Raw genomic sequence first — 16,180 nt, 5'->3', positions numbered from 1 at the left:
GCACCTGAAAACACAGAGATAATTAAACCTGATTTTCTTCAAAGCTTTCTACCTTCGTAATGAGGTCTAATGAATTCAGCACTGCAGATTTAACAACAGGTGCCTTTACGTTAGGAGGACAGGCTGTACAGACACAAACAGCACCTGCAGTACTTTTCCTCAAGAATGCTAAAAAAGGCTTCAGAACTCCCTCCAAAAACAGCTACCGTGCCACATACATAAATAAGTAAATAAGATTATTACCTAACATTCCTAAATTGCCCATCAGTGGGGCCTCAGCCCTAGCTCTCAAGTGTTTGCATCTATCACAAGCACTGAGGCACTCTCACAACACACACGCTTCCCAGCTCTCAGCCTCCACTTGGACTGCTTGATACAGTTAGGTAGGATTGGTTTTACCCCTTGTCCTGAGTCTGTATGAAAACCAGGTGACTTTTTAGCAACTCCCAGATGCTAATTTATTGAGAAATATAACGTTTCTCCTGGATCACAACCATAATCACTTTCCTTAAGAGGTCACACAACTTTCGCAGTCTCATAAAGGAAGCCTAAGAAGGAATCAGGAACTGAACGGTATCTCAGGCCACTCCTCGAGACCATACTGCTTCTTCCAGGCAAGTGCAGGAGCTCCTTTATTTAAAGAGATCAAAACCAGAAACTGCCAAGGTTATTTCACAGACCTGCAATGACAGCCAATGCAACAGTGAAGAAAAAAAGATGGCAATCCAAAAGTTCAGTTATCACCAACCTTCGCTGCTCATTTTCGCACGTTTAAATAAGAAATACCTACACAGTGAACTATATGTTCTTGTATAAAACCTCCATTGTGGTTTTATAAGCTATTTTTTTTAATGTTACAATACAGAAACCGTGTTCTCTGATGTAATAAACATGCTTGTGCTTCAAATAACTCTCATCATTTCCTTTTATAAAATTGTTTTCACTGTAGATGGCAGCAACTGGAATAAAATTAAAATAAATATACCAAGTTTTCCTACAGAGTAACACACCTATAATACCCACATGCCAGTCACTCTCTCCCCACACTCGTAACCAGAAGGCTCCTACTTGTGCTGTAGGAACACCATAAGCATCAGTAGCATCATGGTCATTGCTCAGCTGCTGTGACACATTCCACTTGCAGCTTCAGGTTAGGCTGAGTGTGATTAATCAGAGTCTGTTTGTTGCAGAAGCTAATGGAAGAAACAGTGCTAAGCATTTTTCAAAAATGAGTAATAACCCAGGTATCTGGCACCTGCATGTGAAGTGAAGCATTGCAAACAAATGAGGAGTAATAGAGCTTACTAGGCATATAATGTTATTGTTTTATTAAAAAAAGTGCAGAATAGGCAAAGTAGGAGTAATCAACCTGAACACTTTCACCAACTAAATAACCTTTAAACTTTCTGAAGTCCTATAAAATAACATGATTGATTAGCATCTGCATGAGCCTACAAAGGAAAAATGGAACGTTTATGTTTTGAAATTATATAAGAATTTTACCTTAACTCTGCAAAAGGTTGAAGTCTATCATTCAAATACTGAGACACTGAGTTAATGATTTTAATGGCCTACATCTTGCTATTGAGTTTCCTGGGCTTCTTAAGTGCCTGAAGAAATATTATTCAGGTCTTAAGAATTTACCAAATTAGCGTCTGGAGACTGATAGGCATTTTAAAAAGAAAATGCCAAGTAATTGTTTCCTCATATAGCACATTATTTTTATATGCGTTTGTAGAGATGCCCAGGATCATAAATGTCTCCTTAGAACATGAAATGAAGAGTAAATAAAAGAAGTTTTAAGGGAAACCAAAGCTGGTGCATATGCAGGTGGCACGTTTACAACAGGACAGTGATACACTGCTTAGACAGGTTAGCACTACTGAATTTGATGGGTAAAATGTTGCCAATCCACTGATAGCTCATTTCTGTGGAGCTAGAAAGTTTATTCTGCCAATTGAATAAATCCCACACTAGAAACAACAACAACAAAAAAAAACATTGAAAACTATTGCTAGTTTCATATTTTCCCAATTAGTTTTTATTCCTCCTATGGCTCCCTGCGAAATAAGATTAGTCATAGGCACTGCTTCTATGTGCGCCCTTCTGAGCTCAGTGACTTCGTCCTGATGTGTTCCTATGTATGAAAGGACAACAGGGAGTCTTCTGAGGAAATACTCTTGACTTACCACTTCATAAAGAACAGGAAACATCTTGGTCAACAACTCTATCCATACACAATAAACCCAAATTAAAGAAGAATTAATTCATAGTATAAATGACAGCATCTCAAAAATAGGATCACTAACACAATATTTAGAGTTCTGAACTATAGTAGAGTATCAAGCCTTGAGAGTCTAATTCACTGACATTCAGAATGCTAGAGTCAGAAAGTTGAGGGTTTGGGGTCAAGAAGTTAGAGGACAAATATTAACACATCGAGACAAATCATAATTAAATCTGGAGAACATAACACAAATAAACTGAGAACATATCAGAGTTCATACAATCACAGAATGGCTTGGGTTGGAAGGGACCTCAAGGATCATCAGGCTCCAAACCCCCTATTGCATGCAGGGCCTCCAGATTTAATACTAGACCAGGCCCCATCCAACCTGGCCTTAAACACCTCCAGAGACAGAGAATCCACCACCTCCCCAGGCATCCTGTTCCAGCACCTCACCACTCTTAGTAAACAACTTGCCCAATATCCAACCTAAATCATCCCTTGTCTTCAACTTCAAACCGTTTCCCCTTGTCCTGCCATTACCAACCCTGGTAAAGAGTTGACTCGCCTCCTGGTAATGTTTGTAATGTAAAACTTGGTAGTATAAAATCTTAATTTCATGAGAAATATGATAGTTAAGTTGTATTTTTATGGGCTTTCCAGAAAACATTACAGTACCAGTCTGCTCTGAAAGAACTAAAATATTCACTAGGCTGGCTAACATTTGGGGTTGTATTTGCATTCAGCATACTTTAGATTCTGAAAGGAGTTACAAGCCTTTGTTTTGAAAGGGAAAAGTATCACACTGGAAAAAAAGAAAAAAGGAGAAAGAGAACTGAATGATGGACTGAGGGATAAACATTGTGCATTATTATTTATTCAAGCATCTTGAAGTACTAAATAAGGTTTTCCTAATATCATTACTATGGTGATTAACATCCTTTTTCACACTTAAAAATCATTCCTGAAATTTAAGAATGAATTGATTTCTCCTCACTATAATTAATTACTCCACACCTAATTGGAGGAAGTTGCTTATTTTTTCTCAACTCCATGCTTGCAAAATAGCAGCTTAATTCTGCTTCCTTTTATCTTCTGTTGGAGGCAGAGTTAGCACACTCCATGGCATAAGAACGATAAAATATCTGCTCCTGGCCTTCTCACTTTATAAAGCAAGTTCTGCCACACTGCATCTCTTCCTCAAGATTAGGAAAGTGGCTGCTTTTGAGTTTTAAAGAAGGACCTCGAGAGAAAAGACAGGATGGTAAGAAAATAATTACTATGGTTTAACAAGCACAGCCAAACATTCTGCTGGCAAGGAAAGCTTCTGTGTGGGTAGGAGACAGCAGGGGTCAGCTGGGCTGCAGTCCGTCAAATAAGCATTTGAGAGAAAATCTCTATAAAAAGTGAGAGTAAAAAATTGCTGAGGAGATATTAAGAACTCCATATTTCGATCTGAGAAAATTTTGTTTTTTGTTAAACACTTCTTGGCAGGAAGAGAAGAGAAATGATGATTGTGTTCCCTTCTCTACAGCTATAAGCCTCTCATGGTGAGATTTCATAAATAATACAAGGACGTGAGTCCTACCATTTAATAAACTTTTTTTTTCTTTTCATTTTTGATACGCTACACTTTAACATCAGCAATACTGGAACATTCTGTAGCACTGCTTCCATAAGATATATGTAAACAACAGTGATAAACTACATGTAGTGCAGTGAAAGAAATATGTGAAGTAGCTCTCAGCCCTCACATTTGCAACCACAAAGTTTTGGGAGTAATTATTCAGAATTGAAACACCAGGGAACAGTTGTGTTTCCTGTGGAAACCTAACAAGGCCTATAATAGTTTAAATCTAGATTTCCTTAAAGAAAACACTTCATGTATTGGTGGTATCACTGTGTTTTTCTGAACTAGAAGGTACTCATTAACACAACTTCAGCAAAAAGAATTGAATACAGTACCATCACTGCACCAAATCATCATTTCCTGTCTCTAAGGATGAACTGTCCTCAGTAATTTTGTTCCTTTATTGTAAAACATTAAAAATAGTATCTCAAGCTTATATTAAATACACTAAAGTATTTTGTATGCTACTAGAAAACTCTCTGAAGAATAAAACATTGGCTTTGAGATCCAACATTCAACTCCCCATGCACAAAATACTATGAAGCTAGTTCTGCACAGATGGGTACACCCTTTATGTTAATGAGACTAAGCAGCCCCTAGCTACACAGAACACTGAACTGATAACTTTTCAATCTTCCCACCTTCATGTATTTTAACTCATAATCTATACATAAATGCAGCACTGAGGAAATATATTCATCTTCTCATTGCAGTCAAGAATCAAAATCCAGTTGTGCTAAACTCCAAAAATCTCTAAGTCCATCACCCAGAGCTGCTTATAATGCAAACTTACAATGGCACTGGTAAAACATAGCAAGAAAAAGCAGATTGAACAAGCTCTGCTTAAATTGCTCTGAACAGAGACTGTAGCAGCAGTTACATTACATTTTAACATCATATCCTACACCTCATAATTAATTCATTGTGTTATCCAGAAATCCAGTAATCCTTTCTATAAGTTGATGCATCTTCAAAGAATGAAGTCCTGCGTAAAGACATGTTTTCAGAACCAGACTTCAGCAATGACTGAAGAGAAAAACTAAAGCTGCATTGTCTAAACAGCTCATAGGAGCTCATGATAAGGATGATATTGGATGTAAATTAAGACATAACCATCCTTCCTGAAAACTGTTTAGTTTTTGCAGGCTGGGATTCTCTTCCCACAGCACAATCTCCCCTTGTACTTAAAAAAAAAAAAAAAAAAAAAAAAGAAAGAAATCACCATCTGTAATTACAAATGCTCTTACTTGCACCAATCTGGAGCTTCACGTTTTAATATGGCATTATTTCCTCTCCTAAAATGCTGATTTGTTTTAGATAAATAGTATTCTTGCGTCACATGTCAATTTATTCTAAAGGAAATAAAAGAAACAAAAGAAAACAATCAATGCATGTAGTTTTATTACAATAATATAAAATTGCACCTTTTGAAAAGCTTTGATTGTTTCCTTACCATGACCTTTTGCCTTTTTGAATTGCTAATTCAGTTAATGGATTCATTTTGCTCTGAAATTTGCATCATGGAAATTACCAGCCTTACAAGGTCCTCCAATGTACAACACAGTTTGCATATTTTTGTTACAAAGGTTGCATTTTACACTGGAAAACAGTAGGATGCCTTGAAAAGTTAAGAATGTAAGAAGTTACATTAGGGTCAATGGTATAACATAGAGCTTGTCAACTTTTTTTTTTTAAAAAAAAGACAACATGAAGTCCTGCATTTATTTTTATTTAATTTATTAACAAAAAAATCCAGAGATAAGCTTAAGATCACTGCTTTGTCTTTAAGTAGACAAAGACCAGCCAGTGCGACTTGCAGAGACAGAACTTTGAAGCCATGGTATGATTGTAAGAGATACTCAATTTTCTATCTCGTTACTCCAAGTAATATGCTGTGTGTATATGTAGAGTACAACAAATAAGTTTCATCTTAAAGCTATGGGAGTCAGTCAGACAAGTTTCCAGTAGGCAAATGAAATATGAATGAGTGTACTTGCCTGCCCTTATGAGTTCTGCAGCAACTTTTCAAAGTACTGTTAATACCAAAACAGTCCCCTGGATGAAAACGTTATCTGCTAACCCATTGGTAGCAGCTTCACTTGTGACACTGGCACAGTGAATTTGCCTTTAGAAATTATGCTAACCTGCTAATGCAGCTAATCAGAAACTCTGCAACATCAAGTCACGCTCTGAAAAGTCGAGGTCAGGTCACAGAACTTTACTATAATTACTGGGGTTTTCAGATTTGTTCATTCTAAAGAATGTGTTATAGACAATGACAGTGCACAGCCTAACTCAGCTAAAGGGACCAAAAATCACTCTAACAGCATGAGCTGAGTAAAGACTTTGCTTTGAGAAATCTGAACTCCACTGGAAAAATAAAGGAGACTTAAGAGGCTTTGACTGCAGAGATTCCTCAACAATATAAAGATGCTCTGTTACAGTTGAATAGTACTGTATTTTCACATTTGGAACTTGAATTTCAGGTAACGCACATCCTGTCAAAGGCACAGCTCCATTGAAACAATCAGGGATCAAAAAGCCCTCACATAAATCCTTATCAATAAATAAATAGATAAATCAAAGAAGTAACCAGATGAAAGGACCACCACCACTGAGAACAGAACTTGTGATCATGCTTCATTTATAACATTAATTTTCCCTTACATTTTCCACAGTGGGAAGAAAGTAGAATAGCAATTAGCTTATTTAGACCCTGCGCACAAAAACAAGGATAGAGCTGTCATGGATACTTCTCACCAAAACCTCTCAACTCCTACATTTTCACTTCAGCAGGTGAGAGCTGAGTAACAAACTCTGCACAAGTCAGCAGGAAATTAAGCCTTTTCAATACGTGATGCTTAGGACTTAAATAGAAGTCATGTAACTACACTCAGAGCACACAAAGCAGCTCTCTCAAAAAGCAACTGAAGGAGCAGCACTAGAAATCCCAGTGCCTATGGAAGTTCTGTGATTTAACCACCCTATTGTCATCTTGAGAACATCCATGCTGCCTGTCATTAGCTGACAATTCACCAAACAATCTCTCAAAGTAATACAGCTTGCCAAGCTGAAAGCCCACCCTTCACCCTCCTCACCCTGCTGCAGTTCTGCAGCTGTTAAACAGCTCATGTGGGTCAGGACACAAAAACTCTGATATTAGGAGAAACAATCTCATCACATGGTTACGTACCTATACAAGTTAAATAGCAAAACACACTTTAAAAGACACAGATGAAAAGTCTTTCCACCTCTTAACACCAGCCTAAACTCTGTATTTCCATATGGCGCTTGATTTGAAACAGCAGGACCTCCCTAACTAGAAAAAATATGAAATATGTATTAAAAAATAAGTTTGCTTTTAACTTTACAATTCAAGAAAAGAAAATAAGACATGAAAAAGGAAAAACTTGTTTCATGAGCTTAAAAAACAAACAAGTTGACTTAATTTCAAAATCTCACGTAACCTATGAAACAAAGGCTAAGATTAGCTACAGTATACAGCTCCAACTGGAGTTCAAAACAATACTATTATTGACATTTACTATTCATTCCAGCATTCTGCAGGAATCAATTAATTTAACAAGCAGACAGCCACTAGGAATAACAGAACAGATTTTCAGTGTAGACACGGATACAGAGCTAGCAAAAGCTAACAGAGAACATCCTTAACTGTGGTGCAGCATGCTGTCATTTTTTTCCCTTAAGTATCTCCCTTCCATACTACTGCTTTTCATCTGGAAACTTTCCTCTTACTGTATCTGACCTAAACTGCTTACTTTATAGGCTGGATTCATTGAAAGCCTGATTTACCAAGACATTCCCCCTTTGAATGGCTATTCCAGACTCATTTCACTGGTCTAAAATACCTTTTAAAAAATCCTGCATTAGTAATTTTTTTCCCACTAGCTGATTTCCACCCCCTCCCCCCCAGCTTTCCTTTTTGTTTTCATTCTATTGCCTAGTTCTAGGAAACAAATTTTCCAGCAATGTTCGATTCCTCATTCTATTCAGCAAAACAAGCGTCTCAAAGCAGGTATTTTCAGCTTCCTTGGAGACAGTGGAATACAAGAACACCATCACTTGCTGCTATAAGCATGTTAATGGATCAGACCCTATTTTTTTTTATTTTATTTTACTTTTTTATGTCCAAGTTCTTTGCCTTTATTCCACTGACTCGATTTACTGCTGCACATGGAAGGTGCTTTGATACTGCACACTCAGTAATAAGCACCACCCTTTGGCAAACTCCTTTAGGGTCTCACAGTTTTACTATGCTCTCCACTCTACTTTTACACATCTTTTTAAAAACCAATTTCAGATGCTTGAGGCCTTGATAACAATTACAGAAATATTTAATCTCACTTGGGCTGACAACGTTAGTCATCAGCAACAGCTACGTGTCACTATAAAAACTAAGCTGGCAAGGTTACCAATGTGAGATCTTTGGTAGCTTTTAAGTGATTGAAAATGGTGCCATTAAACAAATATTTAGATACATACTGTAATTCTTAACTACTGGCCCATGAGTTTCTATATGCGTACATGTACATGAATACAAATAATTTATTTCACTGTTCTGTATGAAATTAAAACAAAACAGCAACACAGAACCTTACTTTCCCACATTTACCATTCTCATCTCCATCCCATTGGGATGTGAGCATGGTGCTGAGCCACTTGCTCAGTTCCATCACTTAGAAGTTATGAATACATCCATGAGCATTTACTGTCTCCTGTCCTCACCATAAACATACCACACAGATGGGAAATAAAAGGTTTGCAGGTGGTTTGAGGAAAAAAAATAAAATGACCTCATTCCTACTGTCACTGGATCTTTCCAAACTGATTAAGAACACCCAGACAGGAGTCAAGCAGACAGCTAAAGCTTTTCTCTTTCAGGAGAGTACAGAATCAGGACGTGCCATCATTAACAGATCTCTCTTCTGCTGAGGCAATGTTCCACATTCCAAGCAGCTTCTTTTCTACTTTTATCACAGATACTCTCCCAGATAAAAGGAGAGCTGCAAAAATTCATCTTGATGAAACTTGCCACTAAATACATTTCATGCTTACCAGACAGACCAGCAGTGCCATATTATTTGGCTTTATAGTGCAAAACTAGAAGAAAACACAGTACTACCGCTGTCAGTGTGCTTCATTTAATTTATCACAAGTTAAATCTAATACCAAAAGAAGCCCAGAAAAACTGCTACTGACTAATGATGATGGTCAAACTTCTGCTCCGAAGGAAATTCTTTGGATCCTAAGCGAGAGAACACGTCACTGAATAAAGATTGTGAACTAAGATTTCCTGCAAAGTGTCACTAGATGGCATCTTGTCATCACTCTTCAAACTGAGTTCATCACGACTGTCATTCCTTCGTGACAAAATAGTAAACAGAAAATGTTCTGAAGACATATCAATTTACTGTAACTCTTGAAAGACTGTCTTTACTGTTACGTTCTATGTACTGTATTACTGCAAGTCACTTAAGATCAAAGAAAATCCACATTCACAGGTTGCTCATCAACACAGGCATACAGATGTTTGAAAGTTAGCAAAAATATGAGTGCGAACTGAAAAGACTACTTTATTTTGGAATTGTAGTTGAAATGCAATCTTAGATTGTGAATACACTGCACAAATCCCTGGTGCACGTTTGCCAAATTCCAGTGCGTAGAACTACCAAAAAGTGAATAATACCAAAGCAAAAGACATTTTATTTTCCCCACTGCATTTTCTTCAGCTCCCATGGGGTGGCTTCCTTGATTTTCCAAGTAAAAGACACATGACACCACAGCTCATCGAGAGCCTTCCTGTATCAGCTTATCTTTAGAGAGGAGCAATGCAAACAAAACCTTCTCTGAAGATCATTCCATAGATGCTTCCACTCCTTGCCTTCCCTTTGCGCTTTGAGCCACTGTCCACCCCCAGTTTCTCTTTCCACGCCACAACCATAAATATTCACAAACTCAAAATGATCTTCTATCCAACTTCACCTGACATCAGCTCTCTAGATTCATATAACTGTTGGTATTTTAATTTCCAGCCAGTTAGTAGCTGATTGCTTCCCTTTATTTTATTTAGGCTGACATTTAAACCCACGACTAAAGTGCAGACAAACTGACAGTGAAAAGAAAGCTGCTAAGAGAACAGTGCATAGCTTAGTATCTCTACTACCAAGAAAAAAAAAAAAACACTGAAGCTTATAATACAATGAAAAATTAAAACATCAACGTCTGTCAACATACCACAGAGAAATACTTTTCTAAGAATAGCTACAGCTTGCTGCTATCGGCCAAACAGAAATCATGATCCAGTACAGTTTGCACCTTGATTAATAAGAATGCACCCAATGGCAGAGCACACATGGGCTGCTCCGAAAATAATGCTTCCTATGTTATGTTGGTACATAACAGCAGAAACTACACTGCAATGCTGACATAGCTGAAGGCTCCAAATTCACTGTTAGGCCAGAGAAGATGATCACCTTCCTCCTGCACCGTGAGAGCCCCAGGCCCAAGTCAGAATGCCATGGAGCACAGTGACAGTCTTGGCTGGACAGTCCTACCACAGTCACTGCATGGCTTGGATTTGTTTATCAACACAGCAATGGATACTCAGAAAGTGTAAAACACAGCAAAAAATCTTCCTACATTAGCCATCTTGGGTAAAGTTTTGACCCAATTCTGAATGCAGGGTGCGTTTGTTGTAACTAAGAAAATATCCTTCGAACCACATGACAGAGAGATTAAAAAAACTCCTACATCTCACAGCAGTTCTATACATCAGGTTAAGAACTTGGAGAAAAAAAAGATCAAGTGAGATCAGTTTTATAATACCAGGAGATTTCTGTAGTACTTTCCCCTTCTCTCCTGTGCAGAAGCCTTTCCAAACAGTCTGTGATGATTTTTAAGGAGTAGTTCTGGTTTGGGTTTCTTTCAGCATTATGGTCTGTCCCTGATAGTGACAAATCTTAACGGCTTATTAAGCTTTCATTTGTTTTTTTTTTCCTTTTTGTTTCTGCTTTGTTTTCCACAGTGCTCCTAGAGGCATTTAGTTTAAAAAAAAACCTAAAATTTTAATCTTTTTTTTTTTTCCCCACATGCCATTATCTTCAGCTAATAGAGATCTCTCCCCAAAGAAGCAATATAGATAAGGTAACTTCAGGTAGCTAGCGCATTTCTATTCCAATCACAGGCAGCAATTCTTGCAGCAATTTTATTTCTCAACAAAAATCATTACTGTCCCTATTGAATTACCCTGAAGAGTTATTTGACACACAGTATCTTTTCTCAACGTTTCATGATTAAAAACATTCTTACCAAATATCAATATATAGGCACAAATTTTAAGAGATGGAGACAGAGGATAAAGCAAAACCTTAGTAAAAAGCAAACCTTTACATCAGCTAGAAATTCTACAGTAGCTTGGAGTATGAAACCAAATACACATGAAGAGTACATCACTTGGAGAAAGTGCATATATATGTAGATAGATAGATACATATATGGTACAAAAAACAAAACAAAACATTACAGAAGCCAAGCCCAAATATACAACTCCAGAGTCTGGCAGTTAATAGCTGAAAGATCCCCAAAAGCTTCCCAACAGCCACGTTTCTTAGCTCCAGTCATAACTGATTGCATGACAAGACTTAACAGCCAAAGACTTTAAAAGGCAAACTTGGCTTCCACATATATTGGATTGTTTGAACTATTAAGCAGGTATACCTATCAAGAAATGCCATCCTGGATACATCTGATTCACCACTGAGTTTCCACTGTTCTGCACCACTAACTCCAGTCATTCCATTGAAGTCTCCATTTCATAACAGAGAAGTGAATTTAGTGCGTAAGTTTCAGCTGTATTAGATTCCCATGCAGGTTCTGCCATCAAGAGAGGAAAAAGCAGTCAATAATTACAAGGCGGGGGGGGGGGGGGGGGGGGGAAGAGAGAAAGAAAAGAAAAGAATGAAGAAATAGAAATAGGTCTGGAAATCAGCCTTCCAAGCTCCGGAACTGGGGATATTCAATGATTTGTTCTCAGCACCATTTGAATTCTTATCTGTCAACTCTCCTTTTATTAACAGATTGTTCTGTAAGTAATGATCATGCAACACACGTGAAAAATCTTTGCATTCCCTCTCATCCACCACAACAAACAATTTCCCAAGCAACGAGAGAGACAGTGTGATTTCAAGAGAAATGCACTTAACACTTCACTCATTATTTTTGATGCCATGACTGTGTGGCATCAGAAATACCATGGAAAACACGAAGCTCCTTTGTCTTTCCATCGCACCCCTTCTCATCAAAGCATGGTACTCAAATCTACCTGTAAATCAATAATCAGCAAAAAAAAAAATCACAATTAAAGGTTTGTAAATTACTAAGGCCCAAGCAAGGCAACTGAAATTCTGTTTTATAGATACTTTCAAATCTGCAACAGCAACCGAAAGATTAAATCATGAAGTAAAAAAAAGCAGACCTTCCAGGTTCAGTATGGCCAAGAAATTCTATAAAGCCACCCTCCTTTCCATTCTCTCTGTCTTTTTAAAGGGAAAAGAGAGATTTTCAATTCAAAATGACAGATGTCTAGAGAGACTTGTCCTGCACTGGTAATCGGATCATATTCTCTTCTCAAAAATACATTTAGATAAAAAAACACACCACAAACTACTACTTCAAAAGGTTTGCTTTCCACAGATATGAACACAATTTCAATGCTAAGACAATAAGCACAGGAGTTTAAAAAAAATAAAAATAAAAAAAAAAAGCCTTTGTGTCTCACAGTATTGCTTTAGAGCTTGTCGGAAGTTAACTTGTAAGAAAAAGACTGTCAATTTTCAGTTGCTATTAGAGCTTACCAAATCAGTTCTAGTAAGAGGAAGTATCGGATCAGGAGGACTTACTGAAATAAGCTATTCTTCCAAACTTCATGTAAGGGGAGGAAAAAAAGGATTTGATGAAGTCATCATTCAGATAAGTGAAAAAGCATTTTCTTCATGTTTCAGTCCTTAAAGATATTTCTACGTTAACGTGAGCAAACATCAGTTTCAGAAGGCAGACCTTTCAAGCTGAAAGACAGTGGTCATTTGGAGGAAGTCCAACTACCTCCTTCTTTCAAGATGCTTTCGATTCTTTTTTTTTCCATGCTATTTCTGATGCCACGATGTTTAAATGCATTTTTCAAATTACATAAATCACGTCCACAAATAAGAAAAAAAACAGGCCTGCCAGCAACAACTTTGTGCATTCCCTTATTCTGACACAAATCCACATCCCAGCAACCTCAAGTCTGAAGGCATACCACACAGTCACGGAGGAAAAAATAAAGCAAAGCGTACAAGTGAGGCCATGTCAATAACTAACACCATCTGGCCTTTCCACTTGGAAAAGCCTGCGGCATTACATCAGCATTTATTTATAGAGACAAAATGAGAAAAGGAACACTGAATTCCATTAGTTTTTAAGTCATAATTCTGACTACCTATCTGTCAAGTCCAGAGAAACCAAAGGCACCTAAATGCAGTACATAATGCACTCCTTACAGACTGGGACTTGACTGCAATTCATGATGAGGTCTTACGGATGACACGCAAAGTCGCATATTATGCCCTTTGAGAATCAAGCTTGGAACTTCCCAGCATAAACTTCTATTATGGTACACCTATTTCCTGCCAACTAGTAGTGTTATAAATGAAGAGACTAAGTGCAATACAAAGACAGATTGCATTATTTGTATCAATTAAGTCAATATGAAGTACTTCTTGTTTCAATCCTGCACCATTTCCAAGCAAACAGCAGCATTACTGTTGAGAACTCTACGGTCTTGCAGGCCAGTGAGCTTGTCTCAGCTCCTGCTTTCTGATTCCATATATATCGTCACTAGGGGATATAATTACAAACTGGAATGTGGGGGGCAGGTTTGCACCTGTACCACAACCTACCAATTATTCAGATACTTCCCTCCTCAGCACAGCAGCAAGATACAACCCAAAGCCATGTCTGTACTCTCTTACGATGCTGGCAGTAGCACACCAGATAAACTGACAGAGCTGTCAGTGAACTTACATTTCGTGACTCAAATGAGTGTTACTCCGTTTGCTAATACAGGTCTTGGCTATAATGCTAAACAGCATTTAAGCAAATCCAACAACAAAATCACTCTTCTACATCCCACGTTCGCCCCCCAGAAAGGTGCTTTAAATCTATAAACTGCCTCAGACTTGCAACACGTTCCACATAAATAATACTCTCATCACCTGTAATCCAGGGCACACTGAGCCAGAAAATAGAAGGGAAAATTAGCAAGGGCAAAGGTGATTTTATGGGAAGAGAATTCTAACTGAACCAAAAGTAACCTGAGCCAGCTAACTGGGGCTGGAGTCCCTTCCCCAGCAGAGCCAGACACCTGGCCTGGACCCACCAGAGTCTGCCAAACACCAATCTCCTCCTCTTCTGTCAGGAAGGCTGAGATAATTGCTCATTCTCTACAGCTGCATTAATGGCATTCAGGTGCAGATTTGTGATGGCCAAAGAGATTAATTCCCCTCTCACAATTCCAGGATGATCACAATAATTTTCATATATGTGACATCTCCCTGTACTCTATTCAAAACAAAAAAAGCAAAAAAATAATAGTGGATTTGCTCTCATGCAATGTGAGATAATAATAGCTCACATGTTCAAGTTCTACAAAGTATCAGGCCACCATCAAATCATTTAGCTATATACACTTGCCTAGGAATTTACAGGAAATGGAAATAATTTTGTTTCAGCATTACAGTATCATTGATTGCACAATAAAAGAAAAACTCTCTCATAGTATTAGAGTTAATGATCCTTTCGGTGCTTCTTACAGGTAATTCCTTGTAGTTCCATATTTTCATGAACATCTGTATTTGAGATTATTTCCATTTGGCACTCAAAGATGGCACTGCATCAGCCATTTACAGGCTGTTATCGAGGCCAACTGGGTTACAACAGGCAGCTATGCTGCCAACACATCAGTCCTACCCGAAGTTTTAGACTTCCCTCTGCACTTACAGGGATCGTGAAATAGCATTAAAACACTCTGCACGAGATTCAGAACACACCTTCCTCCCCAATCTTCCAGTTGAAAGTGAAAAGCGAACATCAACTCACAGACATAACTATCCATTCTTCTGCCTTTAATGTGAAAAATAAACTTCGGCAGTCTTTCCCCATGTTTGAAATCTTCGCAACTCCCCAAGGGATGAAAAGAGTCAATGCAAGTAAGATGCCTTTTTTTTTTTTTTTTTTCCTCCTTGGAACACAACTACTTCCAGCAATTTATTTGACTGACTTTGCCTTCCATTACCATGCAAATTGTTTCAGGCTGAAGGAAAAAAAGTATTAATCTCCCCTCAGTAAGTCATAAAATAAAGAAATCAATTTCAAGGTCAATTTAGTCTAAATAACACCTGCTGCCCTTTTTGTAACATGCAGACTCCTCTGAAACACTAAGTTACTGTCTATAAAGGCATCAATATGTGATGTTTCACATAAATCAATGTAACACATACACAGGATAGACTATTTTAACCGTACATCTGAGGCTTAAGAGAGATTCAGAACAGATCACTCATCATCACAGAACTTGAACACAAGCACGAAGCTCTTCAGTGAATAAGAGCCTGAATTTGCAAAAAGCTCTTTAAGATTGCTGACATTTAGTGATTGACATGCAAGAAGGGTTCAGATCCACAAAGGATGGGCCTCAACATACTTACTTTTTTGAAGAATAAAAAAAAAGAAGAATCAACAAAAATGTTTTCTACTGGAAAGCTTAAGATTACTTCCAAAACTAACAACTCCAGAAAGGAACACATTTGACAGTTTCTCTCCTTCTTGCAAAAAGGGAAACCTATTAATTGAAGAAAAAGCGTTGATCTTCTTCAGAAAGAGCTCAATTTCTCTTCTAACTACTCTTAATAGGTTGCCATGGTAGCATAAGACTGCATTTGATGACTCCACAGATTCTGCATGTTCACAAAACCTATCCAGAAAGATTTCCCTTGAACTCTTCAACACTGTGCATATTAACAGAAAAGTTAAAATGAAAAAAAGGAAATTTATGAACTAGTTAATGTATTTCTCCCAGATTGGTAATTCTTTCACACAACCTTAAGACAACGAATTCTCCTACTCCAATAACAATTCAAAGCAGAGTTGATACTTGTTTAAATAAAATCACCTGGATGGAATAATTCCAAGGTGCCAGGGAATCAACAACAGCTACCAGGAACAGAAAAAGATGATGTCCTATTAGGAGCTGCCAATATACTGACAGA

The sequence above is a fragment of the Lagopus muta genome, chromosome 15 (genome assembly GCF_023343835.1).
Source record: "Lagopus muta isolate bLagMut1 chromosome 15, bLagMut1 primary, whole genome shotgun sequence".
NCBI lineage: Eukaryota > Metazoa > Chordata > Aves > Galliformes > Phasianidae > Lagopus > Lagopus muta.
The sequence above is the reverse complement of the archived record's forward strand: the minus strand, read 5'-3'. Positions refer to the sequence as shown.